We start from the raw sequence: 26,964 nt of genomic DNA, 5'->3' as shown, positions 1-26,964 counted from the left end.
AGCAAGTACCCAACGGCCTTCAATATCTGTAGATTGTTGATTAAGATGTGCAACTAGATGTTTGTGTAGAAGAATAGCAACTCCTTGCTTCTTTTGATGAGCAGGAGCATAGATAACATGACCAACCGATTGCTGTTTTAATTTGGTCGATTCTACTGCTGAGAGGTGGGTCTCTTGTAAAAAGGCAATGTCCGTGTGGAGGGATTGTAAGTACGTCAGTATCTTCTTCCGTTTAATAGGATGTGAGAAGCCCCCCAACATTTAAGGAGGTAATAGTAAGAAAACAAGTAGCATTCGCCATGGGATTTTATCCAGATATGAAAATGAAAATGAGAATGAATGGTGGTAATCAGTGAGACTGCGATGCCATGGTATTATTATTGCTAAAAGTTCAAATGTACAGCCAGCTGGCCAAAGAAAACAAAAGAAAGTAAGGAGGATTAAAAGGAGAAGTAGAGAGAGCTCACCTAGCGAAACAGTGAGCTGTTGAGGTAAATGGAGGAAAGCCATCCAAGGCTATTGAAAAATCAAAAGAGCCTCTTGACAGGTCAGAGGCTGCCTATCCCGTCGTCTTCACCAGACGTATAGGGATTAGAACAGGAGTGATGTGAACCCATGAAAAAAAAAGAGAAAATTATTTCCGAAGAGATCTCCATTTATTGATTAGGCGCCCTTCATAGTGTTAAAGGGGCATTTTCAAGTAACCATGTCTGCTGTTCCAACCACAGATTGTAGATATTCAGCGAGTTTCTCCGGTTGATAAAAATGTTGCATTCGATTTTGGTAGGTTACTTTCATTTGTGCTGGGTAAAGCAGGCCATACTGGGCACCGATGGCCTGTAATTAAGGGTGATGCGCTAGGAAGGCCTTCTTTTTTATTGGCTGTGGCCTTAGCAAAATCTGGGACAAAAATCACCATCTGTCCCCTATACTGTATGGGGATATGTCACTTTGTGGCTGCCAAGATGATAGCTATCTGAGGATATCTCAATAATTTAAAGATGAGAGGCCTCGGGTACTGTGAATCTCTCTGGGGCCTGGCAGGCAGGCGGTCGGCCCTCTCAATTTCCAATGGGAGATCAAATTTTACCTTTAAGCAGGCTGGAATCATGTCAGTGAGGAAGGCAACGGCATCCGACCCTTCCGCTCCCTCCGGGACACCGGGTACTCGCAAGTTGTTCCTCCGATTACGGTTGGAGAGGTCTTCTTCTTTTTGCAGCTGCTTAATGTTGTTATTAAGTTGAGATATGGCAGCTGTGTAGAGAAGGAGGGATGACGTTTGTGATTCTATGTCTTCTAGTCTGCTCTGAAATTGAAAAATTTGTTGCGACATAACTTGTTGGTCGGTGCGAATTGCAGTGGTGGCCTCGATATTATATTGAATCAAATCTTTTAGCAATTTTAATTCCTCCAATACAAGATCTTCGGATGCCATCTTTTTTTCTGCAGCGACCTTTTCGGGAGTTGGTGGGTCCTGTTTAGCGTGTTTCATTCCTGCTGCCGCTGCAAAAGCAGCTACTATTTTCCCAGCTTTTTGTGAGGACATCTTCGCTGATGAGGTAGGCAATTTGTAGGAGATTTCCTAAAGAATAGAAGTGGATTCATCATATTATTGAGCGAAGTCTGGTGGAGCATGAAGATTAGGCAGCCATCTTAGACACAGCACAAGAGCGCCCCCACATTGATTAGTTTTATTCGTTTTCCAATTTCCCATTAAAGACAATGAGGGAAGTATTTGCAGCCTATTTTTGGCTGCAGAATTGGAGTTTTCTTATCTATTCTGATGAAACTTCTGGGGAGCAATAATCAGAATGAGAAAAGAGTTCCAAGATACTTAGACTGTGTCAAAGTGGCACCAAAGTGGCATGAATAGTCTAAGGCACTTTAAAGGGGTACCAGGAGTGGCAAGAGTGCTTTAACAGAGGTGCAAAGCAGCTGCGAGAGTGTCAAAAACACACCACAGCTTCAAAAGAGAGCACCGATAACAGCTGCATGAACCCTCAAAGGCAGCATGACAGGCAAAGTGGCAAGAAAAGTGGCATCAACATCCTACAGCACAATGAAGGGAGAAAATAGCAAGCAGAAAGACTAGCACCAACACACTGAGGAACCATGATAGTGGCAAGAACACCACATGGAGTTGAGTGAGTCACCTGGTGTATGGCAGCAAGGCAGAGTAGCAGAAAGCTGATAGGGGCAAGACAGGCTGGCAGAGCAGAGGTAGTCTGGTCCCTGTGGTTTTGATAGGGGCAAGACAGGCTGGCAGAGCTGAGGTAGTCAGGACCCTGTGGTTTTGATAGGGGCAAGACAGGCTGGCCCCAGGGAGAATTCCTTTTCCTTTGCGCAGAAAAGGGCTCCCTAGTCCTATACCCTAGAGCAGAGCTTTCCAAACTTTTCATGTTGGTGACACACTTTTTAGACAAACATAATTTCACGACACGGTAATTCAGTCTACTAGTAAACCAGAGGTTAAAGGTTAAACGAACGAAACATATTTCAACAATTTATTTATGTTTCCTTAAATATATACATAAATAAAATGTTTCACGACACAACCTATCTCATGAAAACCTTAAATTTATATTAAAAATATATATTCCAAGATTCATGTTATTGTTATAATTTATGAGAAACAATAATAAAACAAATTGTCTGTCCCCCACACACTCATCTCTCTCCTCCCCCCAGCACATGTCTGGCCCCCACACACTCATATCTCTCCCCCTCAAGCACATGTCTGTCCCCCCAGCACGTTTGCCCCCCACTCACTCATCTCTCTCCCCCCAGCACATGTCTGGCCCCCACACTCATGTACCTCGTCTTTTTGATTGTTGCCAGTTAAGTGCTTCACTCCCTTCCATGATTACCAGACACTGCTGCTTGCAGTCAGTACTCCTCATGGCCAGGCCTCATCGGCAGCAGCAGCAGCCAATGAAAGGATGGCTGGGCTCGTTCCACCCACCAAGCCCCCCAAAAAAATGCGATTGACAGCAAAAATCACCCAATAATAAGCAATCCATAAACTGAAAAAAAAAAGTGAGTCTCTAGAAAAAAAAAAGCCCAAATTCGCATCAGAGTTGACCGGGCTTGCGCGACACACCTGCACACTGCAGGCGACACACTAACGTGTCCCGACACACAGTTTGGAAAGCTCTGCCCTAGAGTCTATACCCTAGAGTGGGGTGTTTCCATTGGCATCTAGTGAGTTTTCGCTGGTCTTTTAAAATCTGGTGGAGTTAGCAGATATACAAATGAGAATTTTCAAGACAAAGGCGGAGGAGGGTACCATGTGAACAGCGATTCAACATGGGTCAACAGGTACTAAGAGACAAGCTGGCTGGCTACCCCGGGGAGAGTTCCCTTTCCTTTGAGCAGGAAAGGGCTCCCCGGAATGGGTTGGCCCCTAGAGTGGAACACTAGTCTTCAAAGCATGGCAATGTGGAGCAGGGTGCCATGTGAACAGCGGTTCAACATGGGTCAACAGGTACTAAGAGACAGGCTGGCCAGCTACCTGGCCTGGGGAGAGTTCCCTTTCCTTTGAGCAGGAAAGGGCTCCCCAGAATGGGTTGGCCACTAGAGTGGAGCACAAGACTTCAAAGCGTGTTTGTTTTAATTAAGAATCCATGCTGTGAAGAATTAGTATTTTGAATTTCCAGAGACTGGGGGTTCCCTTTGCATCGAAGGTTCAGCCTTTAGGACCAAAAGAAGCGCTGATGTGATCTCCCTCACAAATTTAAAATATCAACCTATGTTGACTTTGTAGTTTACACAGTGTCTCTGTAAACTATGGGAAGACAGAGGATGAACTAGAGTGCAACTACCACCAGTTTTCTATAATACTAGAAACATTACTCTTGGCACGTAAGAAAGATTTCGGGAACATGGCCCATATTATAAAGGTCATGAAAACTATTGAGGATATGAAATATGCAAGCTCCAAACATTTTAAGTCAGCTTTTTATTATCTTACATTCCAAATGTGGATTGACAGGCACAGCGTTAGAGGTCAAGCCCTTTTAGGTATGTAAGGCCTGGATGGACAGGCACAGCATTCGAGGTCAAACCCTTATAGAGATGAAAATCCTGAATGGACAGGCACAGCATTCGAGGATTGAGGTCAAGACCTCATAGGGGCATAAAGCCTGGATGGACAGGCACAGCATTCGAGGTCAAGCCCTATTAGGGACATAAGGCCTGGACGGACAGGCACGGCATTCAAGGTCAAACCCTTGTAGAGACGTAAAGCCTGGCTAGACAGGTACAGCGTTAGAGGTCAGGCCCTTTTAGGGATGTAAGGCCTGGACGGACAGGCACAGCATTTGAGGTCAAACACTTGAGGAGACTTAAAGCCTGGATGGACAGGCACAGCGTTAGAGTTCAAGCCCTTTTAGGGACGTAAGGCCTAGATGGACAGGCACAGCATTCGAGGTCAAACCGTTGTAGAGATATAAAGCCTGGACGGATAGGCACAGCATTCGAGGTAAAGCCCTTTTAGGGACATAAGGCCTGGACGGGCAGGCACAGCATTTGAGGTCAAACCCTTGTAGAGACCTAAAACCTGGTCGGACAGGCACAGCGTTAGAGGTCAAGCCCTTTTAGAGACATAAGGCCTAGAGAGACAGGGACAGCATTCGAGGTCAAACCCTTGTAGAGATGTAAATCCTGGATGGACAAGCACAGCATTTGAGGATAGAGGTCAAGCCCTTGTAAGGGCGTAAATCCTGGACGGACAGGCACAGAGTTAGAGGTCAAGCTCTTTTAGGGACATAAGGCCTGGATGGACAGGCACAGCCTTTAAGGTCAAACTATTGTAGAGACATAAAGCCTGGACAGACAGTCACATCATTTGAGGTCAAACCCTTGTAGAGACGTAAAGCTTGGATGGACAGGCACAGCGTTAGAGGTCAAGCCGTTTTAGGGACATAAGGCCTGGATGGACAGGCACAGCATTTGAGGTCAAACCCTTGTAGAGACGTAAAGCCTGGATGGACAGGCACAGCATTCGAGGATAGAGGTCAAGCCCTCATGGGGCGTAAAGCCTGTACAGACAGGCACAGCATTCGAGGATTTCCTTTGTGCAGGTATGTTGTGGTTTGATCTGTCACCTCTGCCAGAAGAAAATGGCATCTTTTTCATTTCTGAAAGATAATTCAACAGAGGATGCTTTTAGAGCAATAGAGACAGCCATTTGTGAAGCAAGAACTGAGCTGGAGATTATTTGTGAATACCTAGAAGCTATTAACTGTACTTATGCCCTACAGCTGATGACAAAGGAACATGAAGAGCTCTCAGAAATAAGAAAACCGATACTCAGGTCCAAATCTACAATATCAACCTATGTTGTCTTTGTAGTTTACATAGTGCCTCTGTAAACTATGGGAAGACAGAGGATGAACTAGAGTGCAACGACCACCAGTTTTCTAAAGTACTAGAAACATTACTGTTGGCACCTAAGAAAGATTTCGGGAACATGACCCATATTATGAAGGTCATGAAAACTATTGAGCATATGAAATGTGCAAGCTCCAAACATCTTAAGCTGGCTTCTTATTTTCTTACATTCAAAATGTTGCAAAACAGGAAAAAGAATATTCTGGAAAGAAGTGATGCACAAATGCATGAAACTGAAATTAGAAATACTAGAACTAAACTCAGACAGGCACAACCTTTCAGGTCAGACCCTTGTAGGGATGTACGGCCTAGACAGTGGATGGACAGGCACAGCGTTTCAGGTCAGGTACATGTGCTGATATTATCTGGAGCAAAGGAGGCAGTTGGAGCTGCTGCAAGGCTTTCAATTGATTTTATTCATCTTGCCATTCACAGGGAAAATTTGGAAACCCAAGCAAAGGCAGGTTTATTTTCAAAAACACTAGCATTTCCATCAACTCTGGTGCCAGCCTTGAGTGGTGAGGGCTCATGATATCCCTTGTCATTGAAAGTACACTTTCACTGGGCACACTGGTTGGTGGACATGACAGATATTGCTGAGCCACTTTGGCTAGGTGTGGCCAGACAGTGGACTTGTGTGCCCAATATGCCAGCAGATCTGTCTGCATGTCCTCTGTGGCTCTGAGAGATACCGTGTCACTGACAGTTGTGCTGGTGTCTCCTTTGCTTGGGTAGGCTGAGAGTCACTCATGCCAGCTGCTTTCTCTCTAGCCCATAGCACAAAAAGATGAATTTTTATGGGCAACATACATTTGGCGTACTGAAGTGGAGGAGGAGGAGGAGTTACTAGCTATTGCTGACAGAGTGCTGCTCATGCTTGGGCTAGCACAACTCTCTGAAGTGCCCACCACTGTTTCCTCCTCTGCTTCATGCCTAATCTGTCTCTGCCTATGGCGTTCCTGATCATGGACTTTTGCTAAAAGCAGGTCCTTCACAAATGAGAGACAATTGGACAGTAGGGCGAGTTTCCCTTTCACATGGGGATCACAGACTATGGCGAGCATGTATGTGTGTACTCTTTTGTTAAAGGTCCTAATCTCTCTTACACCTGCTCCTGCAAAATGTCCAGACAATGCAGCACCTCAGCTGTCATTCCCTCTTCCTGTTTAAAGCCCTCCAAATTTTCCTCCAGAAAATTAACTATAGGGATGATGTGAGCCAAGGTGGCACTTCTGGAACTCAGCTCCTCTGTGACATCCTTGAAGGGCTGCAGAATTTTTACCAGCTAACTCATGACTAACCAATCATGATGCCCTAGGGGATTCTGCACACCTATGTCCATTGAACCAGAAAGTTCATGAAGGGGTATCTGCAGCTCCACTAACCTCTATAGCATCATAAAGGTGGAATTCCACCGTGTGGCAATGTCTTGAATGAGACGCTTGTGAGGCATGTCCAAATCAGTCTGCTTTTGTCGAGAACCTGCCCCACCTTCACACTTCTGTGGAAGTGCGCTGCTATGTTCCTACACTTGTGCATTTACGTATGCAGGTATTCATTCTCTTGGTGATTGGACTCCAACCCAGAGCTGAGTTCACTACCAGGTGCAGAGTATGTGCAAAACATCAGATGTTCTGAAAGAGCCCGTCGGTTATTGCCTTAACCATGTTTGCACCATTGTCTGTGACAAAAAAACCTGCCTGAGTATTCCTGTCTCGCTGGTATAGTTGCCAGCCCTCCAGCATCTGTCTGATGTATGCTAGAATATTGGCTGAGGCATGGGCCTTGTCCGTCAGATGGGTGTGCAGTAAAGCCCACTTCTACCCTGGTACTTGTTCACTAATAGAGCTGTTGCCTGCCCTGCCTCAGCCAGGTCCCACCAGTGGCTGTCAGGGAGAGGTAAGAGTGTGCAGCATTCATAAGAACATAAGAACATAAGAAATTGCCATACTGGGTCAGACCAAGGGTCCATCAAGCCCAGCATCCTGTTTTCAACAGTGGCCAATCCAGGCTACAATTACCCTAAAACTAAATATATCCCACGCTACTGATGCTAGTAATAGCAGTGGCTAATTTCTAAGGCAACTTGATTAATAAAAGGTAATGGACTTCTCCTCCAAGAACTTATCCAAAACTTGTTTAAACCCAACTGTACTAACTGCACTAAGCACATCCACTGGCAACAAATTCCAGAGTTTAATTATGCTTTGAATGAAAAATAACTTTCTCTGATTAGTTTTAAATGTGCTATATGCTAATTTCATGGAGTGCCCCCTAGTCCTTCTATTATCCGAAAGAGTAAATAAACGATTCACATTTATCCGTTCTAGACTTCTCATAGGGGAGCAGTTCCAGCCCCTTTATTATTTTGGTCGCCCTTCTATGTACCATTTCCATCACAACTATATCTTTCTTGAGAAGCGGCGACCAGAATTGTACACAGTACACAAGGTGCGGACTCTCCATGGAGTGATATAGAGTAATTATGACATCCTCCATTTTATTCACCATTCCCTTCCTAATAATTCCTAACATTCTGTTTCCTTTTTTTTTTACTGCCATAGAACAATGAGACAATGATTTCAAAGTGGTATCCACTATGACGCCTAGATCTCTTTACTGGGTGGTAGCTCCTAATATGGAACCCAATAGCATGTATCTACAGCATGGGTTATTTTTCCCTATATTGCACTTATCCACATTAAATTTCATCTGCCATTTGGATGCTCAATTTTCCAGCCTCACAAGGTCCTCTTGCAATTTATCACAATCTACTTGTGATTTAACCACGTTGAATTATTTTGAATCATCTGTAAATTTGATTACCTCACTCATCATATTCTTTTCCAGATCATTTATAAATATTTTGAAAAACATGGGTCCTAGTACAGAACCTTGAGGCATTCCACTGTATACCCTTTTCCACTGAGAAAACTGTCTATTTAATCCAACTCTCTGTTTCCTGTCTTTTAACCAGTTTGTAATCCACGAAAGGATATCGCATCCTATCCCATGGCTATTTACTTTTCCCAGAAGCCTCTAATGAGGAACTTTGTGAAATGACTTCTGAAAATCCAAATACACTACATCCACTGGTTCACCTATATCTATATGTTTATTAACCCCTTCAAAAAAGTGAAGCAGATTTGTAAGGCAAGACTTGTCTTGGGCAAAGCCATTCTGAATTTCTTCCATTAAACCATGTCTTTCTATATGTTCTGTGATTTTGATCTTTAGAACTTTCCACTATTTTTCATGGCACTGAAGTCAGGCTAACTGGTCTGTAATTTACCGGATCACCCTTGGAGCCCTTTTTAAATCTTGGGGTTATATTAGCCACCATCAAGCCTTCAGGTACAATGGATGATTTTAATGATAGGTTACAAATTTTAACTAATATATTTGAATTTTTATTTTTTAGTTCCTTCAGAACACTGGGATGTATATCATCTGGTCCAGGTGATTCACTACTTTTCAGTTTATCAATCAGTCCTTCTACATCTTCTAGGTTCACGATGATTTTGTTCAGTTCATAAGAACATAAGAACATAAGAAATTGCCATGCTCAGTCAGACCAAGGGTCCATCAAGCCCAGCATCCTGTTTCCAACAGAGGCCAAATCAGGCCACAAGAATCTGGCAATTATCCAAACACTAAGAAGAACCCATGCTACTGATGCAATTAGTAGTAGCAGTGGCTATTCCCTAAGTAAACTTGATTAATAGCCGTTAATGGACTTGTCCTCCAAGAACTTATCCAAACCTTTTTTGAACCCAGCTACACTAACTGCACTAACCACATCCTCTGGCAACAAATTCCAGAGCTTTATTGTGTGTTGAGTGAAAAAGAATTTTCTCTGATTAGTCTTAAATGTGCTACTTGCTAACTTCATGGAATGCCCCCTAGTCCTTCTATTATTCGAAAGTGTAAATAACCGAGTCACATCTACTCGTTCAAGACCTCTCATGATCTTAAAGACCTCTATCATATCCCTCCTCAGCCATCTCTTCTCCAAGCTGAACAGCCCTAACCTCTTCAGCCTTTCCTCATAGGGGAGCTGCTCAATCCCCTTTATCATTTTGGTTGCCCTTCTCTGTATCTTCTCCATCGCAACTATATATTTTTTTGAGATGCGGTGACCAGAATTGTACCCGGTATTCATGGCGATCCAGATATCACAAGTGAAATGCACAATCCCTTGGGCCTTAGCTAGCAGCACTTGGATGTGACTGTGACACTGGTTGTACAAGCTGGGGTTGACCTTTCTGCTAAATGTGGTTCTGGAGGGGACTTTGTAATTTGGAACTATGACCTTCAGAAAATGCTTGAAACCCACATTCACCACTATCTGCAAGGTTGGTCATCAAGGGCAATCATTTCCCCAATGCTCCTGGTTACAACTTTTGAGGCTGCCTGCCTCCTAACCGGGGATAGCGTTAGCGCACATCACCCCATTTCCTCCATGGTGGGTTGTCGCTTCTGCCACATGGCAGGGGGCTGCTGGCCTGCCACCTGACTGCTAGATGAGTCTGAGGGCATGAGGTGACTCTGCTCCTTTTCAACCACTTTACACTGCCTGGAAAAAGGGGTCTCCTGACTGGTATTGCCACCATCCCAAGATGGCAGTACTGTTGTTGGGTGTTGCCTCTTCATATGATGCATCATGCCAACATTAGATAGATGTCCCATTTGCTTGCCTCTGCGAATAGCCCTGCCACAGTAATTACACTGAGCAAAACACAGGTCCTCTGTCACTTTAAAGTGGCTCCAGATTGCAGATTTCTTTCGTGATCCCCTCTTTATAGCCTTCGGGTGGATGCTGGCAGTGGAGCTGAAGTAGTGGGTGCAACCTTAGAAGCAATGCCAGGGGCATCAGTCACACTCTGTGCCTGCGCTGACTGTTCTTCCTCATCATCATCAGTTTCATCTCTCCCCTGCTGCACTGAAGTGGAGGCTAAGACAGGACTAACTAATCCTCCTAAACCTTCTTCAGCTATTACTTCTTCCATTTCTGATGATGAGAATCCCACACAAGATGATTCTTAATCTGAATCAGAAGCAAACAGTGCCTGCGCTACATTGTCAATGCTAAGTCGAGCCTGCTGTCACACTGCTGCTTTTGGGTGTTGCCATTTTGTCTGGCATGACTTCGCCTCCCCTTCCCTCACCTCCAAAACTATAGGATCATAAACAGGTGGTGGTGATGCATCATCTTTAAATTTTGTTTTTTTCCGGATGGAACTGCCTGCCCCTCCAGAGATTTTAGATTGGAAAAGGTCCCTTTTTAACCTTAATGGGGGACTGGCACTGCCATTTGAAGTGCCTCCTATGCCAGTCCCAATCACTCAACCACGTCTAACTTTACCTGACATTATGGATTTAATGACCCTGCCTACTAGGGGTTTCAATTAAAAGAATTATTTCCAAAAGAGGCCCACTGGGGATTTGGCTTCAGAGCACTGCTGTCCCAATAATATATACGTGAGTCTGCAAAATTGTCCCAGGCCCACGAGGCTGGGCCTGGATGTACACTAAAACTGGGAACGCAGTATGTGTGCACACACCAAGCTTGTAAGTACAAAAGAGGCCCAATGGGGATTTGGCTTCAGAGAGCACTGCTGTCCCAATAATATAATATATATGTGAGTCTGAAAAAGTGCCCCCAGGCCCACAAGGCTGGACCTGGGGGCACTATGTCACAGGGGCTGACCGTCGGCCCCTGTGACACAGTGAGGGCAAAGGCTATCGGCTGCCAGTATTCAAAATAGTGCCGGCCATCCACTGCTCCTACCATGTGACAGGGGCTGACCAATGGCACCGGTAGCCCCTGTGACATAGTAGGTCAAAGGCTATTGGCGCCATTTTGAAACCGGCAGCCGAGGGTGTGTGGGCAGGAGATGGCTTCCGGACCTCCCGCTGGACCACCAGGTGGTTTTCGTAAGTCTTGGGGGGGTCAGGAGTGTGGAGGGTTTGTTTAAACTTGCTCCTTTAGATGGCCAAATAATTTGGCAAAGATTTGTTGTATTTGTGGGGAATCGCGATACGTTTCGCTTCCCCACTAATAAAACAAATATGTCCCTGTACGTTGCGGATTGCCAATTTGTAGGGAACAAATGCACACCCCTACTAATCCTACTGCATTAGGGGATAGATTAGCGCCTATTTATCCCACGTCTGACTGTGGGTTATACAGTGCACTCGGCTGAGTGCACTGCATTGCATCAGCCCCCCTGAATTTAAGTCTGACAGATCTGAGGTTGCCTGCAACCTTACTCCTAATTTTGTGACATTGAAGTACATCCGCTCTCCTCCAGTCCCTTGTTGTTTTTTTTAATATTAAATATAAGAAAGGGGTGTACTCTAACCATTATTACTCATGCACTATGTTTTGTCACACTATTACAACTGCTAACCTGCACATACATTTTGGGGGGAGTGTAACATGAATAGTTTTGAAAATGCAAAAGTATGCACCTAAGTGAAAACACCTCCCCAACCCTACTCTTTGGAACACCTCCACTAAATCTGACTAAACCTATGCTCAAACGTAACATATGCGCATAAGTTTACCTGTTTATCAGGCAGGCAATTTTGCAAGACCATTTCTGTACTTGGCACACTGCTTTACTTGCAGAATTCCTTTAAAAATTATTCTCAGTATTCTTGTGCAACACATTTTCTTGGATCTAAGCAACAGTCTTATAAAGAATGAAACATTTCCCTTTCTTTACAACTGAGCACATATCTTGTAATAGGTATTACTTTAAAAAAAATCATTTTGGGGGCGAAATGAGTTTGACAGACTGGCAGGTAAGTTCTGTGGAATGAGGAGAAGCACACTACATTTTATGGGGGTGGGGTGGTAAGGAGAGATGATAATAAAGCCAAGGTTGCAGGCATAAATAAAAATGAAACAATTATCTTCTGTTGTCAACTCAGCAGAAATAGGCCAAGAGGGGAGACTAGTACATTAGTCTGATACAAGTAAAAAAAAAAAAAGAAAAAAAGAACAAAGGGAAGGAGAATAAAAAGGGAGATGAAAAAATAGGATATTAAATCTTGCTGTCCTGCTAGATCAGTGGCAAATGACTGTAAGGGGACAATTAAAACTCAACGTTGAATAGAGGCAGAAGCAATGACCGTGGCGGACAGGCTATAGTTTAAGAAAGGATAATGAAAGGTGGCAGTGATGGATCGCTGACCTGTGCACTGGTTTGAATAAGATGCAGATCGATTAATGATGCTTTTCTTTTTTAAAGGAAACAGGGTGAATAGGAGGAGATGAAGAGTTGTTTTCTGGACACTGTGCTTTATTTGTAGCCTTGTGATATCTGGTAAAGACCTTAAGTGTAATGAGCTCAGAAATCTTAATCTACCTCAGTATGCAAACCAAAACTGGTGAACAGAGTGCTAAAAAATTGTAAGTATATGTCATTCTCTGCTGAAGAAAAAATAAAAATAAAAGTAAAGTAAAATAAAATACATACATAAAATTGGATGAAAAGCCAGTTCATAGCCTGCTCTAATACTGCCACTAAGGCAGAAATGTATTTCCAATAATAACTGGTATAAAAAATATCTTAACAACAAAAATGGTGATCAAAAGAACCTTCACCATAAAACTTGTCCCATAAGGAGCTATGTAGTATCATTAAGTATGCAAACAGTTCCACATTCAAACCTCAATTTGTCATGGCTGATATTGTGCTGCCTTGATGGGTTTTAACCAGCCCTTCCTTCTCAGAAAAGTTGTATAAAACAGGTTAAATAGCAACGAATTTGTAATCTACAGTTTATCACAGGATTATATAAATGTAATTTGTGATCTTGCTCATGTTGCACTTAACAACATTTTTTTTTTGTCTTTAAAGTCCAATTTTACCAACATATTAAAGGCACTGCCATAGGGGCCACAGTGGCCTTCTTGGCAGCATGTCTATACATGGCACAGTTTGAAAATAAATATATCTACAATTCAGTATTTTGGGCACACATCAAAATTTGGGTATGATTTATAGACAATGTATTTTTTCATTTGGACTGAACCTTAACACTTTGCTTCAAACATTTGGGGTATTGTTACATTCTTTGGTCTTTAACTTGCAGTTTTCTTCAGAAACCACTCTTTTTCAGATGAACTGATATGTAAATCCAGCTATACATTTGGTACTACTATTTATGTAAAGGAGATAGACAGAAACATGCTTTTACACTTTTCGAGTTATCATACGCGATGGCTCCGAAAAACATTCCCACAGGTCAGTTCCTAAACTTCCTGACTATGCCACCTTTGCACAAGAGTTGAAGAATATAAAGTTCAAGCCATACGTGTGAGTGAGAAAGTCATTCAGGGACGGTAACTTTCAAACCAGCACGCAAGCACACATTTGCACACATGCATCGGCCTGCACCCAGGGACACAGCAATTTTATAACTTGCATGCGTAAATGCATGCGTGTTATAAAATAGCCTGGCTGTACACACATGTGCACCAAATTTTAAGTGGGTACGCAAATCCTATTTTTACCGCATATGTTGGAGGATTTTAAAAGAGGCACGCACCTATGCCCTTCCCAGTTTACCAGTTTGTCAACCAGTTTGCCCAGTTAACTCATAGGTCCTCCAACCTCATTGGTTTGATAGCCCACACTCCCGCCAGTTACCGCAGACCCTATACACCCCTCAGAAATGGCTTGATCCTTTTATTTTATGACTTACATGTCATCCATAGCAGAAGTAAAGTTACACAGCTAGGGACCTCGGCGCGTGTTGGGGTGCATAAGTATTTAAGCACGCATCTCTTGGCCAGGTTCTGAAATACCCATGCCCCACCCATACCGTGCCCCTCCCCCTTTTGGACATTTTTTAGATGTGTGCGCTGCAGCATTTATGGGCATATATGGGATTTATTTTTAAAATACAGTCGGCACGTGTAAGCCGGACTTCTTTGTGTATCCCTTAATTGATGCACACACCAGGCTTTTAAAATTCACCTTAAAGGGCTATCCTAGGAAAATGATCAAAAGAGCTTATAAGAGAGTTATCTATGCTAACAGAGATCTTCTCCTGCAAATTAAACAAAAAGAACCTTTAAAATGCATGGCATATGTGTTGCCTTTATACCGTGCTCATCCCAAATTCAGCATATCATTTTGCAACATTGGACCATTCTTACAATCCATGAAGTCTTCAAAGAGAAACCTATTTTTGCATGCACAAGGGGGCATAATTTAGAAGCCATGATGGTATCACTTTCACAGTGTAAACATTTTTTTGCAGGATTCTACTATTTTGAATCATGGTTCACGTGGCAAATATTCAGTTTGAGGTGAATTTTAAAACAATGAAGTGCACATTAATTAGGGGATGCGCAAATAAGTTGGGCTTGTGCACACCAAGCAAATTTTGTAGTGCACCCATCTCCAAAGATTTTAAAAAGAGGCGAGGCAAGGTGTGGTCTGGATGGGAATTAGGTATTTTAAGGCATGATCCAGAGATGTGCGCATAAATGCTTACATACCCCAGCATGCACCGAGGGCCCCTGTTCAGTAACTTTACTTCTGCTATGGATGACGTGTGAGTTAAAAAATAAAGAAAACTAAGAAGATCTGCGGGGTTTTAAGGGTCGAGGCTAGCTGGGTGAACTGGTAATGAACTAGTAAAACTGCAATGGTGTTGGTGCGCACCCTTTTAAAATCTCCCAATTTACGGGACAGAAGCAATATTTGCATGCACTAGGGATGTGCAGAGGGACACCATACATTGCATTCGGGATACATATTTGTCGGGGGGCAGATACGTTGCATACGTCCGTATGGCGCCCCGATACGGTTATACGTCTAATCCTATTCGCTGCCCGGCTAAAATTAAAATTTACTACAAACCTTCACCCTCCTGACCCCCCCAACACTTACCAAAACTCCCTGGTGGTCCAGCAGGGGGTCTGGGACCTATCCCCTGCACTCTCACACCCTCGATACCAGTTCATAATGGCGCCGGATAGCCTTTGACCTACTATGTCACAGGGGCTACCGGTGCCATTGGTCAGCCCCTGTCACATGGCCATCAGCGCCATCTTGTGCTCCTACCATGTGACAGGGGCTGACCAATGGCACCGGTAGCCCCTGTGACATAGTAAGGGCAAGGTTATCGGCGCCATTTTGATTCCTGGCACCCGACGGCACAAGTGCAGGAGATCGCTCCCGGACCCCCGCTGGACCCCCAGGGACATTTGGCCAGCTTGGGGGGGCCTCCTGACCCCCACAAGACTTGCCAAAAGTCCAGCGGGGGTCCGGGAGCGACCTCCTGCAATTGGGCCATTTTGCCAGTATTCAAAATGGGCCAGCGCTACCTTTGCCCTCACTATGTCACAGGGGCCGACGGTTGGTGACATTGTGAGGGCAAAGGCTAGCGGCTGCCAGTACTCAAAATGGCGCCGGCGCTAGCCTTTGCCCTCACTATGTCACAGGGGCCGACCATCGGCCCCTGTGACATAGTGAGGGCAAAGGTAGCGCCGGCGCCATTTTGAATACTTGCAAAATGGCCCGGTTGCAGGAGGTCGCTCCCGGACACCCGCTGGACTTTTGGCAAGTCTTGTGGGGGTCAGGAGGCCCCCCCCCCAAGCTGGCCAAAAGTCCCTGGGGGTCCAGTGGGGATCTGGGAGCGATCTCCTGCACTTGTGCCGTCGGATGCCAGGAATCAAAATGGCGCCGATAGCCTTGCCCTTACTATGTCACAGGGGCTACCGGTGCCATTGGTCAGCCCCTGTCACATGGTAGGAGCACAAGATGGCGCCGATGGCCATGTGACAGGGGCTGACCAATGGCACCGGTAGCCCCTGTGACAAAGGCTATCGGCCCATGATGAAACCGGCACCGAGGGTGTAAGTGCAGGGGATGGGTCCCGGACCCCACGCTGGACCACCAGGGAGTTTTGGTAAGTCTTGGGGGGGTTCAGGAGGGTGAGGGGTTTGTTTAAATTGTTATTTAGGTGGCCGTATAATTTGGCGAATATTCGTGTATTCGTGGGGAATCGCTATACGTTTCGCTTCCCCTCGAATACTACGAATAGTGCAGTATACGTTGCGGATCGCCAATACGGTGAAAACGAATTCACACCCCTAGCATGCCCATGTGCATGCGGCAAGCCTATTTTATAACATTTGTGCCTATGTGCAAGTATGTTATATAATGGCCGCATCTCTGGCCGCGGGCCGACATACATGCCTCAATGTGTGCCCATGCGCCAGTTTGAAATTTACTGGCCATGTAAGCACAGGTTATAAATTTGTGAATTTAAACATCCAGCACTTTCATTGCACTATCAAATTCAAGGTCATTTTAACTGTGAGATCTTGCAGGTTAAATTAAGCAAGAAGCTATTTTAGCCAAAAGATCTTCATTCAAAAATTGGAAGAAGGATCCAACAGAAGAAAATAGGATAAAGCATAAACATTGGCAAGTTAAATGTAAGACATTGATAAGACAGGCTAAGAGAGAATTTGAAAAGAAGTTGGCTGTAGAGGCAAAAACTCACAGTAAAAACTTTTTAAAATATATCCGAAGCAGAAAGCCTGGGAGGGAGTCAGTTGGACCGTTAGATGATCGAGGGGTTAAAGGGGCACTTAGAGAAGATAAGGCCATCGCGGAAAGATTAAATGATTTCTTTGCTTCGGTGTTTACTGAAGAGGATGTTGGGGAGGTACCCGTAATGGAGAAGGTTTTCATGGGTAATGATTCAGATGGACTGAATCAAATCACGGTGAACCTAGAAGATGTGGTTGGCCTGATTGACAAACTGAAGAGTAGTAAATCACCTGGACCGGATGGTATACACCCCAGAGTTCTGAAGGAACTAAAAAATGAAATTTCAGACCTATTAGTAAAAATTTGTAACTTATCATTAAAATCATCCATTGTACCTGAAGACTGGAGGATAGCAAATGTAACCCCAATATTTAAAAAGGGCTCCAGGGGCGATCCGGGAAACTACAGACCGGTTAGCCTGACTTCAGTGCCAGGAAAAATAGCGGAAAGTGTTCTAAACATCAAAATCACAGAACATATAGAAAGACATGGTTTAATGGAACAAAGTCAGCATGGCTTTACCCAGGGCAAGTCTTGCCTCACAAATCTGCTTCACTTTTTTGAAGGAGTTAATAAACATGTGGATAAAGGTGAACCAGTAGATATAGTATACTTGGATTTTCAGAAGGCGTTTGACAAAGTTCCTCATGAGAGGCTTCTAGGAAAAGTAAAAAGTCATGGGATAGGTGGCGATGTCCTTTCGTGGATTGCAAACTGGCTAAAAGACAGGAAACAGAGAGTAGGATTAAATGGGCAATTTTCTCAGTGGAAGGGAGTGGACAGTGGAGTGCCTCAGGGATCTGTATTGGGACCCTTACTGTTCAATATATTTATAAATGATCTGGAAAGAAATACGACGAGTGAGATAATCAAATTTGCAGATGACACAAAATTGTTCAGAGTAGTTAAATCACAAGCAGATTGTGATAAATTGCAGGAAGACCTTGTGAGACTGGAAAATTGGGCATCCAAATGGCAGATGAAATTTAATGTGGATAAGTGCAAGGTGATGCATATAGGGAAAAATAACCCATGCTATAATTACACAATGTTGGGTTCCATATTAGGTGCTACAACCCAAGAAAGAGATCTAGGTGTCATAGTGAATAACACATTGAAATTGTCGGTGCAGTGTGCTGCGGCAGTCAAAAAAGCAAACAGAATGTTGGGAATTATTAGAAAAGGAATGGTGAATAAAACGGAAAATGTCATAATGCCTCTGTATCGCTCCATGGTGAGACCGCACCTTGAATACTGTGTACAATTCTGGTCGCCACATCTCAAAAAAGATATAATTGCGATGGAGAAGGTACAGAGATGGGCTACCAAAATGATAAGGGGAATGGAACAACTCCCCTATGAGGAAAGACTAAAGAGGTTAGGACTTTTCAGCTTGGAGAAGAGACGACTGAGGGGGGATATGATAGAGGTGTTTAAAATCATGAGAGGTCTAGAACGGGTAGATGTGAATCGGTTATTTACTCTTTCGGATAGTAGAAAGACTAGGGGGCATTCCATGAAGTTAGCATGGGGCACATTTAAAACTAATCGGAGAAAGTTCTTTTTTACTCAATGCACAATTAAACTCTGGAATTTGTTGCCAGAGAATGTGGTTAGTGCTGTTAGTATAGCTGTGTTTAAAAAAGGATTGGATAAGTTCTTGGAGGAGAAGTCCATTACCTGCTATTACGTTCACTTAGAGAATAGCCACTGCCATTAGTAATGGTTACATGGAATAGACTTAGTTTTTGGGTACTTGCCAGGTTCTTATGGCCTGGATTGGCCACTGTTGGAAACAGGATGCTGGGCTTGATGGACCCTTGGTCTGACCCAGTATGGCATTTTCTTATGTTCTTATGTTCTTATATGCCCCGGTCAAAATATTTATGTTGGCCATACAAAAAATCCTGTCAAAAGTCATATTATTCAACATAAAAGTAGAGTTAGCATACATAAAATGGAAGCCCTCTAAGTAAAATACTGGATTATGTTACAGTACAATATATTCAATGTTATATAGAAAATTTGATATAAAATTATTTGAGAAATATATATAAAATTTTTAAGGATGTGCAAAGCCCAAACCTTTTAGTTCAGTCTTCGTTTTCGGCCCACCGTGGGAAACATTGTATTTCCTGTGGTTTGGGCCTTTGAAATTTCGTTGAAATTGCCTAATTCATCCTGAACTATTGCACATCCCTAATAATTTTACAGCACAACATTGACCAGCTCACATTTTTTGATATTCAACAGCTCACATCTAAATGATGGGGCAATTTTCTTTTCATCTACATCAGGAACTGCATTTTTTGTTGAAAATGGTGCACCCTTATGGTTTGAATCAGGCCATTGAGAAGAATTTAAAAAGCAGGTTGGTCTGGTCCCTTTAAGTTGATAGTTTAGTGAATTGGCTCTCATGATTATTCATTATTATTTCATGCATGCATGACTTGTGTGTACAAAAGCCAACAAGGAAAATATGCATGTGAAATCACCATGTGTAAATGTTTACAATTAGGAGCTCAAATATATCACAATAGGAGATGCATTTCACTTATCCGGATAAGTTTCAACTTCTCCAGAAAAGTGGCGGCTTGAAAAAAAACCCCTACTTATCTGGCTAAGGGGGTCATTTTCTATCCCTATCGGACGTGAAAAGCGTGCAATAGCTTCATTGGGGTGGAGTTGGGGAGGTGTCGGCACCGGAAGAGGAGGAATCGGGGCAGCATCGGTGCAGAAGCTGCGGAAACTTCGCTGGTGGCGATAAGGTAAGACCCCTTATCGCTGCCAGTAGCACGCCCAATAGCACCACCTTTTACGATGGCGCTATTGGGTGCAAAATCCGGCAGTGATAACACCACGGTGGTGCGATCGCTGCCGGCTTTCGCAGGCCCATCCCCCACTTTGTCCCCCCGCTCCCCATTAGCACCAGGATTCACAAACCGGTGTGAAGATAGAAAATCCAGGCCTAAGTAAGATAGCCAGAAAAGTCTTCAAATGCTAGTTATCTGGTTATCCTACTTATCCAGCAAAGTACCATTTTTCTTTCACCTATGCAGCTATCTTACTTTTACCTGATTCACTAAGGGTTTTTCCCATAGACACAAAATGGGAGAAAAGCCTTAATGAATCTGGCCCTTAGCTGGATAAGTCTTAAAAAGCGCTATTTAGTGAAAAAGATTGAAAAATATAGCGTTTTTTTGAAACTCAGTTGGATAAATCAAAACTTATCGGGCTATATTGAAACTACATGCTGCATATCTTAAAGATACGCAAACATATTGCAGGTTAAATTTATACATATTTTTCATCATGCACACACATTTGCACGCTTGATATAAAATACATGTGTATACATGATATAAATACATGTGCCCCTGTACACAGTATAAGGGCACGTGTATGCATGTTTTAAAGTTATCTTCCCTGGTATCATGATATGAGCCATGAAAAACTTAAGTTTGCAAGTTGAACTCTTTGCAGGGCTTATGGTGAAAGTTATTTTGAACACCATTTTTGTTGTTTGGATGTTTTTTATGCCAGTTATGACTGGAAATCAATTTCTGCCTTTGTGCCAGTTTTGGAGCAAGCTATGAACTGGTTTTTCCATCAGATTCTAAATGTGCATATTCAATCTATATAAAATAATCACATAGACTTTAAAGGGTTAAAATGTATTACATAAACATTTTTTATGAAGTGTTCACAATTTAAATGATTTATTTTGTTAAAATTTGGGGAACACTTTGTGCAATCTTTTACTAACTGTCATCAAGTTCATACATAAAACAATTGTACTTCCACATTAATAAAAGGAAACCTCCAGTTTGTGGCTCAGTTAATTAGTACAGTAGCTCCGCTTAAAGATGCCTTACTTCCTTTTGAAAATTGATGAGTCCTCTCAACTATACTTGAGGTACTGAAGTAAATAGGATGCTTTCCATGGTACCCAGGAGGAATACATAGTCCCAGCCATTGTGCAATTGTGATACTGATTTAATTTAAGAACACACTTGCATTTATAAGTTCAGGAAGGAACCGTGTTCCATTCATCTCAGAAGATTGTTGCTGCATTAACTCAGCAAGAGAGAAAAAGGAAAGAAAGAATGGAAATGGGCAAAAGCCCTGGGTAGCTGTTAATGACAGGTTAATAGTACTGTACCCTAGTAAAGGCAGGATTTGATTGAATTAAAAACCCAGAAAAGGAACACTGGAGCTATAGGGCAAAAAATAAAATAAAATAGAATGCCCCCAAATTACAAGCCATTATTTCAGTGAGTTTTACCACACAGCAACATATTTGTTTGCAACATAAACATGTTTTGATTTGGTTTTCCTTGTTGATCCATTTCTCACTACCCTTTCTATTGCTCATAACAGGGTTGCTGCAGTGCAGTGCAGTTCAGCTGTAAAAGTATATGCTTATGTTTCAATATGCATAAACATCTGTAATGAAAGTGTGTACTTTCTCAACCTATTTTATAAACATACGTGCATATATTTTCTATGTGAAAAAAATATAATATATATGTGTAAAACCATAATTTATAGAGATGTGAATTGGAACCGGAATCTGATCGGTTCCGGTTCCGATCCAAATCTTAAAATTTTTATCGCCCAGCCCGATTTGAGTTCTGATTATCGGCTGTGCTCGATCCGATAATCAAAACACCCTCCCGAACCCCCCAAAAAAGTTTTAAAATTACCTGGTGGTCCAGCAGGAGCGCGGGGAGCGATCAACGGCTCTCAGGCCATTGGCTGCGTTAATAAAAATGGCGCCGATGGCCCATTGCCCTTACCCTGTGACAGGGCAAAGGTAGCGCCGGCGCCATTTTGAATACTGGCAATACGGCCCGAGTGCAGGAGGTCCCTCCCGGACCCCTGCTGGACTTTTGGCAAGTCTTGTGGGGGTCAGGAGGCCCCCCCAAGCTGGCCAAAAGTCCCTGGGGGTCCAGCAGGGGTCCGGGAGCGATCTCCTGCACTCAGGCCATATTGCCAATATTCAAAATGGCGCCGGCGCTACCTTTGCCCTGTCACAGGGTAAGGGCAAAGGGCCATCGGCGCCATTTTTATTAACGCAGCCGATGGCCAGAGAGCGGGAGATCGCGCCCCCGCTGGACCACCAGGTAATTTTAAAAGGTTTGGGGGGGTCAAGGGGGTCATTTTAAAGGGTCGGGTGGGGTTTTTTTTTTATCGGGCCATCGGCACCATTTATATTAGTGGCAGCCAAAATGGCGCCGATGGCCCGAGAGCGGGAGAACGCGCCGGGACCCCCCCACTGGAGCACCAGGTAATTTAAAACATTTTGGGGGGGTTTGGGAGCATGGGGGATTTGTTTTAAAGGGTCAGGGTGGGTTTAGGGGTTGTTTTGGTGTGCCGGTTTTCCCGCCCTCCCCCGATTTACGATTTTTCATGATAAATCGGGGGAATTTCTATTATATCGCGACTCTAACGATTTTTGACGATTTAAAAAATATCTGACGATTTTTTTAAATCGTCAAAAAACGATTCACATCCCTAATAATTTATATGAATAAGTAGGTATATTTTTAAATATGTGCATGTACTTGAAATCACCAGTTTGCCGACAACTAGGCTGGTTCCCCCAGTCCATCTCAAGTTCACAGAGACTCTTCTAGTATTTTACCCTGCACTCCCCCAGTTCACCCAGAACACTCACCCAAAAATAGCAGAGAGTCTGATAACAATTGTGTTAGTTAATTACAGATGCAACTTTGCATGAATAAGTTGCCTAATGTATTTATGTAAATCTTTTATAAAATGGAAACTTCTACATGCTCCTCTTGGCCTCATCCCAGAATGCTCCTAGTCTGCCCCTTTTTTAGCAGTTATATGTGTGCTTGAAACAAACAATATGCACATAATTTTGATGTTTATAAAATAGAATATACATGAGTGCAAGCTAATGGCACACTTTTATGTTAATTTTTTTGTGTGTAACCCCTTTGATAATGTACTTATATGGTGAAGCTGAATGTAGCTGGTATACTGCTGTCTGATGTTTCTTAAGGCCTCCTAGAGAGAGGAACAGATTCATTTTTTAGATCTAGAATGCATTCATTTTTCTACTTGTGTTCAAGAAGAAAGCTCAGTTACCGGCTGAATGTTCTTTTAAATATAAGCTTCTTTGTGTTCAGACATAAGGTACCTTCCGTTGCTCATTTCTAAGATGACATTCTTTATTTTTCTATTCAAGAAGCATTAAGAAGCCTGCATAAAGCTGCTGCAGTATTAATGTTTGCTGTCAAAACAGTTATATTCATAAGATAGCAGCTCTGGTAGAAGACATTGCATCTCATGATATATTCCCCCTGGGTATGTTAGATACTTTGATTTACCCCAAAATAGAAAAGACATTTGAATTATGTTTAGAGCTCCATATTTTACGGTAATTACTTTAAGGAATTCAAGTTGACTGGTATTTATTTAAAATAAAATAAAAAAAAACCCTGACTGGTTGAAGGCTTCATGCCTGTTGAAGCCTGATAGATTCTGGCATATCCTGGATCATTAGAGAAGGCTGGTAGCTAATCCCCTAGATTCATCAAAATACTATAATTTTGCATGGATAATGCCCATGATAAGGAAAAGGGGTGTGGTTATGATAATTCTAAAATTAGAACACCATGGACTCTCTACCAGGCTTCTATCAAGCTAGGGCGAGAGAATACTGAAGAAATGTCATCTTTCTGTGACTTTCCTCACTCCAAAAGGTGTCGAACCTTCACTGAGGTCTACTGTGCTGTTCGTACGTCTCACTCTGTATGTAAAACTAGCTCCAAAACCCTCACCTCAACTTGATAACTGGCCCTCCTATAGCAGTATAAATACGTGACTACTATGTGTACCAAACTAGAGGTTCTCTCTCTCCCTCTCTTCCACTCCCTTTCCCTCCCCCCTCTCCTCTAGCCCACAAATCTTTATCACAAATTGCATTATGGGCATTTCTGGCATTTCACATGGGTTAATACCAGGAAAAAAGGTGTAGTAATTTCCAGCATGCAATAGCATGTATTATGCTATTGAACAGTATGATAATGGCCCTCATTTTCATTAATCCCACCCAAACCCCGGTCCAATCCCACCCTTTTGAAAAATTTGCATTTGCACCATGCGCTACCATAACTATCATGTGCGTTATGGCATTATCCTGAGCATTAACACCATAACACATTTTGATGAATGACCCTGTAAGTTCTGCACAGGTGACTTTCATGGTAGAAGGGAGCATTTGAAGAGTTCAGGGGAGGATACTAGAGATGTGAATCGTGTGATCGATCGTCTTAACGATCGATTTCGGCTGGGGGGGAGGGAATCTTATCGTCGCGGTTTTGTTTTTTAAAATATCGTGTAAATCGTAAATCGGGGGAGGGCGGGAAAACCGGCACACTAAAACATCCCTAAAACCCACCCCGACCCTTTAAAATAAATCCCCCACCCTCCCAAACCCCCCCAAAATGCCTTAAATTACCTGGGGTCCAGAGGGAGGGACCCGGTGTGATCTTTTACTCTCGGACCTCCGGTGCGTTGTAGAAATGGCATCGGCGCTACCTTTGCCCTGTCATATGACAGCAGGGCAAAGGAAGCACCGTCGCCATTTTGTTTTTTTGTCCCCCGACATCAGGAGCGTAGGAGATCACTCCCGGACCCCCGCTGGACCCCCAGGGACTTTTGGCCAGCTTGGGGGGGCCTCCTGACCCCCACAAGACTTGCCAAAAGTCCAGCGGGGGTCCGGGAATGACCTCCTAAACTCGAATCGTTTTGCCGTACAGCAAAATGGCGCCGACCATGCCGTACGGTCGGCGCCATTTTGCTTTACGGCAAAACGATTCAAGTTTAGGAGGTTGTTCACGGACCCCCGCTGGACTTTTGGCAAGTCTTGTGGGGGTCAGGAGGCCCCCCCAAGCTGGCCAAAAGTCCCTGGAGGTCCAGCGGGGGTCCGGGAGCGATCTCCTGGATGCGTGACGTCGGGAGCTAGGAATCAAAATGGCACCGGTGCTACCTTTGCCCTGTCACATGATAAGGGCAAAGGGCCACCGGCGCCATTTCTCTTCACAGCAGCCGTGGGCAGAGAGCGGGACATCGCGCTGGGATCATCGCGCCGGGACCCCAGGTCATTTAAAACATTTGGGGGGGTTCAGGAGGGTGGGGGTTTGTTTTAAAGGTTCGGGGTGGGTGTTAGGGTTTTTTTGGTGTGCCGGTTTTCCCACCCCCTATTTAACGATACAATACAAATGCCCCTGACGATAAATCGTGGGCATTTGTATTGTATCGTGCACTCTAACGATTTTGGACGATTTTAAAATTATCTGACGATAATTTTAATCGTTCAAAAATGATTCACATCCCTAGAGGATACTATTTCAGTCTCTGACCAACAGGGGAGCTTAATTCATCTATTTCAATAGTTGAGGGAGGTGGGCATTTAAGAGAAAAATAGAAGAAAATATATTTTAAAAAATCAAAGAGCTCCCAAATTGAACCCTAATAAAAATTCTATTGAGTTAGTCTGGTGGCTCAAATAGCAAGTAACGTATACTCCTCTACACCTCAAAATATATTGGTCCTATGCAACTTAAACAACAAATGCTGACAATCAGAGGAGTTTTGGTTATGTGTTTGAGACTCACCGATCCTCTTGCTTGGATTGAACAAGTACTATACACTGTGATGTGGAAGTTCTCCTGTTCACTTCCCAAGTTGGGTCTTTTGCTCCCCAGATTGGCTGGTCCTGGGGATGCTACAAAGACAGAATTCTTTCAAGGAGAGGGAGTCATGGTCATTCCTAAAGGGTAGCAAATATAAAGTGGACGTGATGAGTGGTACATAAGATCATAAGAACATAAGAAATTGCCATGCTGGGTCAGACCAAGGGTCCATCAAGCCCAGCATCCTGTTTCCAAAAGAGGCCAAACTAGGCAACAAGAACCTGGCAATTACCCAAACACTAAGAAGATCCCATGCTACTGATGCAATTAATAGCAGTGGCTATTCCCTAAGTAAACTTGATTCATAGCCATTAATGGACTTCTCCTCCAAGAACTTATCAAAACATTTTTTGAACCCAGCTACACTTACTGCACTAACCACATCATCTGGCAACAAATTCCAGAGATTTATTGTGCGTTGAGTGAAAAAGAATTTTCTCCGATTAGTCTTAAATGTGTTACTTGCTAACTTCATGGAATGCCCCCTAGTCCTTCTATTATTTGAAAGTGTAAATAACCGATTCACATCTACTTGTTCAAGACCCCTCATGATCTTAAAGACCTCTATCATCCATCTCTTTTCCAAGCTGAACAGTCCTAACCTCTTCAGCCTTTCCTCATAGGGGAGCTGTTCCATCCCCTTTATCATTTTGGTTGCCCTTCTCTGTACCTTCTCCATCGCAACTATATATTTTTTGAGATGCGGCGACCAGAATTGTACACAGTATTCAAGGTGCGGTCTCACCATGGAGCGATATAGAGGCATTATGACATTTTCCGTTTTATTAACCATTCCCTTTCTAATAATTCCTAACATTCTGTTTGCTTTTTTGACTGCTGCAGCACACTGAGCTGACAATTTTAAAGTATTATCCACTATGGTGCCTAGATCTTTTTCCTGGGTGGTAGTTCCTAATATGGAAACTAACATCGTGTAACTACAGCAAGGGTTATTTTTCCCTATATGCAACACCTTGCACTTGTCCACATTAAATTTCTTCTGCCATTTGGATGCCCAATCTTCCAGTCTTACAAGGTCCTCCTGTAATGTATCACAATCCGCTTGTGATTTAACTACTCTGAATAATTTTGTATCATCCGCAAATTTGATAACCTCACTCATCTTATTCCTTTCCAGATCATTTATATATATATATATATATATATATATATATATATATATATATATATATATAGAAAAGCACCGGTCCAAGTACATATCCCTGAGGCACTCCACTGTTTACCCTTTTCCAATGAGA

The 26,964-nt window shown here is 43.2% G+C and overlaps 1 protein-coding gene across 4 annotated transcripts in view; it reads right to left on the bottom strand.

Annotated features, from left to right (window-relative positions):
- Nucleotides 1-26,964, bottom strand: part of ERBB4 (erb-b2 receptor tyrosine kinase 4) — a 2,403,189-nt gene that overhangs the window by 1,784,322 nt on the left and 591,903 nt on the right. The window lies entirely within an intron of this gene.

This window comes from Rhinatrema bivittatum, chromosome 6 (genome assembly GCF_901001135.1).
Source record: "Rhinatrema bivittatum chromosome 6, aRhiBiv1.1, whole genome shotgun sequence".
NCBI lineage: Eukaryota > Metazoa > Chordata > Amphibia > Gymnophiona > Rhinatrematidae > Rhinatrema > Rhinatrema bivittatum.
Note: the sequence above shows the minus strand (reverse complement) of the source record. Positions and strands in the feature narration are given on the sequence as shown.